The sequence below is a fragment of the Orcinus orca genome, chromosome 7, assembly GCF_937001465.1.
Source record: "Orcinus orca chromosome 7, mOrcOrc1.1, whole genome shotgun sequence".
Lineage (NCBI taxonomy): Eukaryota > Metazoa > Chordata > Mammalia > Artiodactyla > Delphinidae > Orcinus > Orcinus orca.
In genome coordinates this window covers 61,692,063-61,701,884 of record NC_064565.1, presented here as the reverse complement: position 1 = coordinate 61,701,884, position 9,822 = coordinate 61,692,063, and the positions used below count along the sequence as shown (strand labels likewise).

Below are 9,822 nucleotides of genomic sequence, written 5' to 3'. Positions count from 1 at the left end.
CCATATCCCCTCCCTCTTGCATCTCCCTCCCACCCTCCCTATCCCACCCCTCTAGGTGGACACAAAGCGCTGAGCTGATCTCCCTGTGCTATGCAGCTGCTTCCCACTAGCTATCTGTTTTACATTTGGTAGTGTATATATGTCCATGCCACTCTCTCACTTCATCCTGGCCTACCCTTCCCTCTCCCCTCATCCTCAAGTCCATCCTCGATGTCTGCGTCTTTATTCCTGTCCTGCCCCTAGGTTCTTCAGAATCTTTTTTTTTTTTTTAGATTCCATATATATGTGTTAGCATATGGTATTTGTTTTTCTCTTTCTGACTTACTGACTTACTTCACTCTGTATGACAGACTCTAGGTCCATCCACCTCACTACAAATAACTCAATTTTGTTTCTTTTTATGGCTGAGTAATATTCCATTGTATATATGTGCTACATCTTCTTTATCCATTCATCTGTCGATGGACACTTAGGTTGCTTCCCTGTCCTGGCTATTGTAAATAGTGCTGCAATGAACATTGTGGTACATGTCTCTTTTTTTGTTTGTTTTTTAATCAATTTATTTATTTATTTTTGGCTGCATTGGGTCTTCGTTGCTGCACGCGGGCTTTCTCTAGTTGTGGCGAGCAGGGGCTACTCTTTGTTGCAGTGCGTGGGCTTCTCATTGCAGTGGCTTCTCTTGTTGCAGAGCACGGGCTGTAGGCAAGCGGGCTTCAGTAATTGTGGCACATGGCTCAGTAGTTGTGGCTTGTGGGTTCTAGAGTGCAGGCTCAGTAGTTGTGGCACATGGGCTTAGTTGCTCCGTGGCATGTGGGATCTTCCTGGATCAGGGCTCGAGCCTGTGTCCCCTGCATTGGCAGGCATATTCTTAACCACTGCGCCACCAGGGAAGCCCATGTCTCTTTTTGAATGATGGTTTTTTCAGGGTATATGCCCAGGAGTGGGATTGCTGGATCATATGGTAATTCCATTTTTAGTTTTTTAAGGAACCTCCATACTGTTCTCCATAATGGCTGTATTAATTTACATTCCCACCAAGAGTACAAGAGGGTTCCCTTTTCTCCACACCCTCTCCAGCATTTATTGTTTGTAGATTTTTTGATGATGGCCATTCTGACCAGTGTGAGGTGCTACCTCATTGTAGTTTTGATTTGCATTTCTCTAATGATTAGTGATGTTGAGCATCCTTTCATGTGTTTGTTGGCAATCTGTATATCTTCTTTGGAGAAATGTCTGTTTAGGTCTTCTGCCCATTTTTGGATTCGGTTGTTTGTTTTTTTGATATTGAGCTCCATGAGCTGCTTGTATATTTTGGAAGGCCCATGAATTTTATATACATTTAAAATCAAAATGAAAAATAGTTGCCTGAGACCTCGAACACCTTAGAGATGGCCCTGGCAGGATCTAATGAAATACAGAACTAGTGTTCTAACTGCTTATCACAGATTTAGTAAGCATTTACTTTATTATAATTTTTTAATTCTTAAATATGAAACATTTTAATACCCAGAAAATGTACAAAATAAAATAAGACTTATGAATCCACTACCCTTTTGCTAATTTTTGCTACCATTTTGCTAATATTTGCTTCAGGTTTTTAAAATAAGTAAATCATGGTGAATACAATGAAAATGTACCCCCAATCTCTTCCGCCTTCTTCCTTTTGCAGAGGTAGCCCGTCTCCTGACGGTGGTAACATCTTAGTATGAGATCCTCTAGAAGCAGATCCAGAGGCAAGGATTTGAGTGCAAGTAGTTTATTTGAGAATAGTGGGGTGGGGAAGTGATACTGGGAAGGAAAAGAAGTTAATGCAGTGTGCTGATGAGCAGGTTATCCTTGTGGGCAACTGGGGCTCAATCCCATAAGGGACTTTGGGGACCCGTGTAGACAAGCCTCAGAGTTCTTCCATCTGAGGGCTAAGGAAGCTGGGGTGTTTACCCATCAACTCCCTTTGTCATTGGTTGTAGACTCCTTGGCATTCAGGCCTGCCCCGTGAGGGGCTGAGCATTCTCCTCCAGCCTTCAGGTAGAGTGGAAGGTGTTTGCACTAAGAAGCTGGAGGGTTCAGGAATAATGAGCTTGGAGGGAATATGGGTGGGTTCCTGCCAGCACCTGCTGTAGCCAGTATTATTCCCCGACGAGGTGTACTTTCTACATCTGTATATATCAAAAAGACAACATAGAGTGTTGTCCTATGGGTTTTTTAAGTTTTAAATAAATGGCATCATATTGAACACATTTCCTACAACTTGCTTTTTTTTTTAACTCAAAATTATATACTTGAGATTTATCCATGTTGAAATATGTAGATGTAAATCATTTATTTTAGCAGCTCTTTGTGTTCAAGTGTTTGAATAAACTACGTTCCATTTACCCAATTGATAGTTTGTTTTCCATTCGTTCTTATATAATAGACATCTTCACATCCACGTGAGCTCATGTTTTCTCTACGAGATTCCTGAAAAGCAGAGTGCTGCTCACAGGGTAGTCACAGCTTCATGTTTACTGGGTATTGCCAAACTGTTCTACAAGATATTTATGCCAATTTATACTACAGAAAGCGGCATGAGGAATTTCTTTGTCCGCACATCTATGCCAACATACCTGATATGATAAGATTTGTTAATTTTTGGTGAGTCTCGGGCTGGCCGTGGGCGCAGCCATGGTCGCGGCTGAGGTGGAGTTTCTGGCCGAATAGGATCTGGTCACCATAATGCTGAACTTCAGTCTGGACAAGATCCACCTCATCGAAGGTGGCCTGGAGCCCTTCAACCCCAGCTTACCAGTGCAGGTGCCTCTGTGGCTGGCGATCAACCTGAAACAGAGACAGAAGTGTCGGCTGCTCACCGCCTGCCCCACCAGCCCCAGGGGATGGACGTGGAAAAGTTGGAGAAGATTAGGGATCATGAATGAAATGAAGAAACTTTTACCCGTATGCCCAGCCCTTACTACATGGAGCTCATCAAACTCCTGTTAAATCACGCTTCGGACGACATTACATCCTGAAAGCAGATGAGATCTGGAGCCTGACCAAGGACGTGCGGGACACTCGTATAGCCAAGCTCCGGGTGTCTGCCAACAGCTTCATGAGACAGCAGGAGGCACACGCCAAGCTGGATAACCTGACCTTGACGGAGATCAACACCAGCGGGGCTTTCCTCACACAAGCGCTCGATCACGTGTAGAAACTCCGCGTGAACCTGCAACCTTCTGACAGTGTCCAGTCTCAGGACTTCCAGGGAGGGACTGGTTTGTCAAGGCCTGTGTCTGCCGGCAGGAAGCTCACTGGGTGGTGTTTGAGTGCTCAGGATGTGACAAAGGTACTCACGTTTCTGGAGTTTTAGAACAACTTTTGAGTGTATGAAAAACAGTGCAGTGAAGCAAGGAATGGGATTATAACCTTGTTGGAAAGCAACAGGCTTGGGCTTAGTCCTCGAGACATTCTGTAATTCCACATCTGTATCAGGGAGCCAGGTGTCCTTTTATGGGGGAAAAAAAATCCATTAGCAGAACAAGTGATTTCCCTAGCAGAGCCCCATGTCTCCTGCATGGGACTGTCACGTGCAGGTGAGTGTTCGGTGACGTCAGGTGTTGCTTTTAAGATAGAGATATAGCAGGATGGTGACGTGGCTTCAGCCTTTTTTTTTTTCCTTCCCTTCTTGATCCTGATCTCTTGGGCTAAATTTAGAATTTCCTACAGAGATTGTTCTCCCAGAGAAGGACAGCAGATGAGTGGCTAGTGAGGGTGACCTATGTTTATCATGTATGCCCTGATGCACAATAAAGATGGAATAAATTCCCCCCCCAAAAAAAGAAAGAAAAGATTTATTAATTTTTGCCAATCTGATAGATTGAAATGGTATTTTATTATTATGATGTTTTAAATGTTCATGTCCCTTAGTTCAGGTGAGGTTAAGCATATTTTCTTACGTGTATTGGGCATTTGAATATTCTCTTTTGTGCATTTCCTGTTCATCTCCTGTGTCTTTTTTTTTTATTGGGTTGTTTATATTTTTCTTAGCAATTTGTAGACGTTCTGTACATATCCAGGACATTAATACTTTGGGAAACAAACATCTCTTTCTGTTCTGTGGCTTATCTTTTCACATTGTTTATGGCATTTTTCAGTCATAAAAATTTTTAATTTTAACGTAGTCAGATCTAACAGTGTCTCCCTTTATACATTGTTTGGCTTTTCATTTAAGAAATTTTTCCTTATCCTGATGCCATAAACGTATCCTGTGTTTGCATCTAAAAGTTCTAGTCTCATTTTTTATCTATGGGCCTTTAACCCATCTACGGGGTGAGGTAGGAATCTAATTTTATAGCCCGTGGTCTTAGACCCATTTATTGAGTAATCCATCCTGTTCCCACTGACTTGTAGTCCCACTTTGGATTTTCTTTTTTATGTGGGTCTGTTTCTAGGCCTTATTTCTATTCATTTGTCTTTACTTGCACTGATTTAAATATTATAGTTTTATAATAATCTTTCCTATAGGGTGACTCTACCTTTATTGTTTAAATTTTCTTGGCTTGAATTTCAAGGTCACCAAATTATGTGAAATACTCTTTTAGATTTTGATTAGAAATACATTGAATTTCTAGAATAAATTGGGGAGAACCATCATCTTTACCTAAAGAGTCTTCTTTTTTTTTTTTTTTTTTTTGGTGAACACAGTATATGTTGTATAGTTTTTCTTTATATCATTTATTAGAGTTTTATAACTCTCCCTTGTATATCTTTTATTAGATTTATTCCTAGATATCTTAAATGCTTTGTTGTTTTTGCAATATGTATTTTAAAAAATTACTATGTCTAGAAAAAAATTACTTTGTCTAATTGACTGTTGGTGATATATAGGAATGATATTTGTGTATGTGTCTATGTGTGTGCTTAAACTAGTCAAATTATGTCATTGTTCTAGGTCTATAGATTTTTCTTTTTTTAGCCCATTTCATAAAGTTTTTTGGGGGAGAAATTATCTATTTTGTTTAATTTTCAATTTTTATTTATATGAAATTCTTATTTGCAAATCACTGTATATAGGTGTTCTTTTGGACATTCCTGGTATTTGTCCATTCCTAATACCTTATTTGTGCCAGGATTCTTTTCTTATCCATCATACAAGAAATTTGTTTATTTTATTAGTCTTTTTAATAATCTGGCTTTTTATTTCTTTGATTATTTTTGTTATTTGTTTTGTTATTTATTTCATTAATTTTGCTCTTACATTTATTTTCTTCTATTTTCTGAGTTAAAGCTTTTGTTTTATCTTGTTTTTGTCTCCAATTTATTGATTTAGATTCTTAGCTCAGTAACTTTAAATGTTTCTTCTTGTCTAATATATTCACTTAATACTATAAAATTTATCTCCAAATATTACTTTAGCATTATTTTTGATACATAGTTGTATTTTGATATATAATTATTGATACATAGTGTTTTCATTATCTTTCAGTTCTAATTTCTGCTATGTTATCCATCTTTGACCCATGAATTATTTTGAAATATTTGAAAAAAAATTTAAATGTCTAAATATATGGAAATTATTCTTTGTTATTTACTTCTAACTTTATAGCATTATAGTCAGAATATTTCGTCAGTAGGATAGAATCCTCACCCAGCCACCTAACTATACAAAAATTCTAGAATCACTTTTTCCAGCCCAGACCTCTCTTAAGCTTCAGTTCCACATATCCAATTCCTCTCTTGTCACTTCCACCTGGATGTCTCACAGGCCCTTTACACTCAGAAATACACAAATTAATTTCTTATATCCTTCCCCTCCCTCCTGCCCCTGTAACACTGGCTGTTCCTCCTGGGTTCCTTAACTTGGTGAGAGATGCCATCATCTTCCCAGTCAGTGAAGCTGGAAACTTCAGACCTCCCTCCACATACATATCAAATCAGAGAACTCATTCCATCTGTTTCAGCTCCTTGATATTTCTTGTATCCATCCCCTCTCTAGCCCCACTGCCGCCTCCATGATTCCTGCCCTTGCCATCCCTCTCCTGGATCCTCATGCCCTCCCTGTGCTCTCCCTCTCTCTACAATGTGGTGTCCTCAAATCTGTTCTCCACATAGTACTACATGAATTGTACTGCATGGAAAACTTATTTTGTCTCCCCTGCTTTACACTCTTGCATGACTCCCTGTAGTTTATAGGATAAAGTTGAATCCCTGCATCATGCGACCCCACCTGCCTCTCTCACCAGCTCTCCCTTGCTCTATGCCCCAGTCCTGGGAACAAGTTGCTGTTCCCAAATAGTGTCAGGATGTTACAGTTTCTGTGAGATTTCTCAGGCTGTGCCCTCTCTCGTGCATGCATTTGCTTTACTTGGTCTACTAAGCAAACACTGAAAGATTCAGCCCAAGTTTCACCACCCTCAAGCAGCCCACTCGGTAACCCCCTTTTATGTACCCTCTAATCTCAAGTTGGGCTTGTCTGGTTAGACTCTAAGCCCCTTGAGGGCAGAGACCATTTCCAAATTGTCTCTTTGTCTTGTTTGTTGGATAAAAGGAAAAAATGAGTACTAATCGTGAAGAAAAATATGGCTTCAGAGCCAGCTGGATGTTGGGAATCTTAAGAAATATCCTCTCTTTCCAAAGTAAGTTAAGTTGCCTCTGGAATTTCAGAAGAGGTGTGGGGTGTTAACTCTTTCTTGTCTGGAGGAGGGCACGTGGAAATGCTGAAAGAAGAAGCACATAAAGCTTAAGTAAATTATATCCTGTAAAAACTTATAGGAGAAATTTCTCCGAAGAAGTTATACAGATTGCCAACAAACACATGAAAGGATGCTCAACATCACTAATCATTAGAGAAATGCAAATCAAAACTACAGTGAGGTATCACCTCACACCAGTCAGAATGGCCAACATCAAAAAATCTACAAAAAATAAATGCTGGAGAGGGTGTGGAGAAAAGAGAACACTCTTGCACTGTTGGTGGGAATGTGGATTGATACAGCCACTCTGGAGAACAGTATGGAGGTTCCTTAGAAAATTAAAAATAGAACTACCATATGACCCAGCAATTCCACTCCTAGGCATATACCCTGAAAAAACCATAATTCAAAAAGAGTCATGTACCACAATATTCATGGCAGCACTATTTATAAAAGCTAGGACATGGAAGCAACCTAAGTGTCCATCAACAGATGAATGGATAAAGAAAATGTGGCACATATATACAATGGAATATTACTCAGCCATAAAAAGAAACGAAATTACTTGTAGTGAGGTGGGTGGACCTAGAGTCTGTCATACAGAGTGAAGTAAGTCAGAAAGAGAAAAACAAATACCATATGCTAACACATATATATGGAATCTTAAAAAAAAAAAAGGTCATGAAGAACCTAGGGTCAGGACGGGAGTAAAGACACAGACCTACTAGAGAATGGACTTGAGGACACAGGGAGGTGGAAGGGTAAACTGGGACAAAGTGAGAGAGTGGCATGGACATATATACACTACCAAACGTAAAATAGATAGCTAGTGGGAAGCAGCCACATAGCACAGGGAGATCAGCTCTGTGCTTTGTGACCACCTAGAGGTGTGGGATAGGGAGGGTGGGAGGGAGGGAGACACAAGAAGGAAGAGATATGGGGATATATGTATATGTATAGCTGATTCACTTTGTTATAAAGCAGAAACTAACACACCATTGTAAAGCAATTATACACCAATAAAGATGTTTAAAAAAAAAGGAGAAAAACAAATACCGTACGTTAACACATATATATGGAATCTAAAAAAAAAAAAAAAAAAAAAAAAAAATTGGGCTTCCCTGGTGGCGCAGTCGTTGAGAGTCCGACTGCCGATTCAGGGGACACGGGTTCGTGCCCTGGTCTGGGAAGATCCCACATGCCGCGGAGCGGCTGGGCCCGTGAGCCGTAGCCGCTGAGCCTGCGCATCCAGAGCCTGTGCTCCGCAACGGGAGAGGCCACAACAGTGAGAGGCCCGTGTAACGCAAAAAAAAAAAAAAAATTGATTCTGATGAACCTAGGGACAGGACAGGAACAAAGACGCAGACGTAGAGAATGAACTTGAGGACACAGGGAGGGGGAAGTGTAAACTGGGACGAAGTGAGAGAGTAACATTGACATATAAACACTACCAAATGTAAAGTAGATAGCTAGTGGGAAGCTGCTGCATAGCAGAGGGAGGTCAGCTCAGGGAGATCAGCTAGGTGCTTTGTGACCACCTAGAGGGGTGGGATAGGGAGGGTGGGAGGGAGACACAAGAGGGAGGGGATATGGGGATATATATATATGCATAGCTGATTCACTTTGTTATACAGCAGAAACTAACACAACATTGTAAAGCAATTATACTCCAATAAAGATGTTAAAAAAAAGTAAAGTACAGAAAAGAAAAAACTTAGCGGACATCCAGCTTTTTTTGTTTAAAGAATGTTCATGAATTGTTCAAAATCAACTTGGTAATCTTTAGAATAGTTGTATTATCATTTTTGCTAATAAGGTACGCTCTAAGAGGGGGAAGAAGACTCACAAATGCTTCCTTAAATGAAAAGTATTTGCTTATGATACTAGCCTAGTTTTCAACATCACTTTTCACATCAAAGGAACTCAGTGGAAGCATTTTCTCGTATTTACTTCCTTCTTCTTCCCCCCCACCCCATCTCTACCTCTGGTCATAGATTTAGTTCCAACAGATTAAATAAAAGAGCAGCACTTGGAAGAAGCATCCAGAGACATGGTCAGGATGAGACTCCTTCTACTTCAGATCAGGCAAAGAAAGGCAAAGAGAAAAAATCTCAAAAGCTATCCTTTTTCTCCTTTATTAGTTTAAATACGTTTCTAGATTAGAACACAGAGTATGTCTCAAGTAAGGGTAGGGCAGCTTTTCCCAACCTGTATTTCACTGAAGTACTTCACGAGATTTTAAACAGTGTTTGGGTGAAAAAAGGTTTGGAAAAGGGTTCCTTTCAAAGTTCATAAAAGGTTCTGAGATGTCCTGCAGTTGAAAACCTATTTAACTGTATTTAACCCAGCCTTTCCCAACATTTATTTGATTATAAAATCCTTTTATATGGAGCACCTATTAACGTGCTGCAGAAACACATCATTTGGATAAAAATAGTCTGATTTGAGGGCAGGTGTTTCACTTAGTAAAGATTATTCTGAAGTAGTAAAGAGTTAATGAACATCTTAAACCACCTGAAAAGCAGTGTCAGAAGATTTAAAAAATGCTGTCAAGAACTCATAAAATATACATTATATTGTGTAGCAATATTGTAAAATGCTGTATGATACATTAAAATCATCAGATTATACCCCATTACCCTACAATCTTCTAATCACATATTTATACATTTTACATTGTATCTGCAAAATGATTCCTGTTATAAATATTGTGCTTGAATTACAGAAGTATGCTGTAACCCCAACTATGAAGGATTCCATGAACTAAGAAAGTAACAGCTTCAGATAATGAGAGTGTCAGGGCAAAAGAATGATTAAAAATTATAGCATTACAGAGCTTTAGAGCTAAAAGGAACGTTAGAGATAATTTTAATACAACTCCTTCATTTAAGACAAAAGGAAATTGACAATCATTTATGAGGTCCTCAAGAAGAAGAACAGGTGGCAAAAGTGTAGAAAAGATGGAACACTGGGGACAGCATTTTCCCTTATGCAAGACGTAGAAGAAAGGGTGAAGTGCTCCGGGAAGATGAGGTTAGAATGTTGAGAGAAGGAAGTCTGGATACACGATGGTTGACATACTTACATGTGTCGGTATGAGGGTGAAGAATTACACAGACAAGCAATATGGTCAGCACAAGACACTCACCTAAGCAGA

At 39.6% G+C, this 9,822-nt stretch overlaps 1 pseudogene; it reads left to right on the top strand.

The window, feature by feature from the left end:
- Positions 1–2,661: 2,661 nt before the first annotated feature.
- LOC101279456 (DNA replication complex GINS protein PSF2-like) lies at positions 2,662–3,415 on the top strand (annotated as a pseudogene).
- Positions 3,416–9,822: the final 6,407 nt, after the last annotated feature.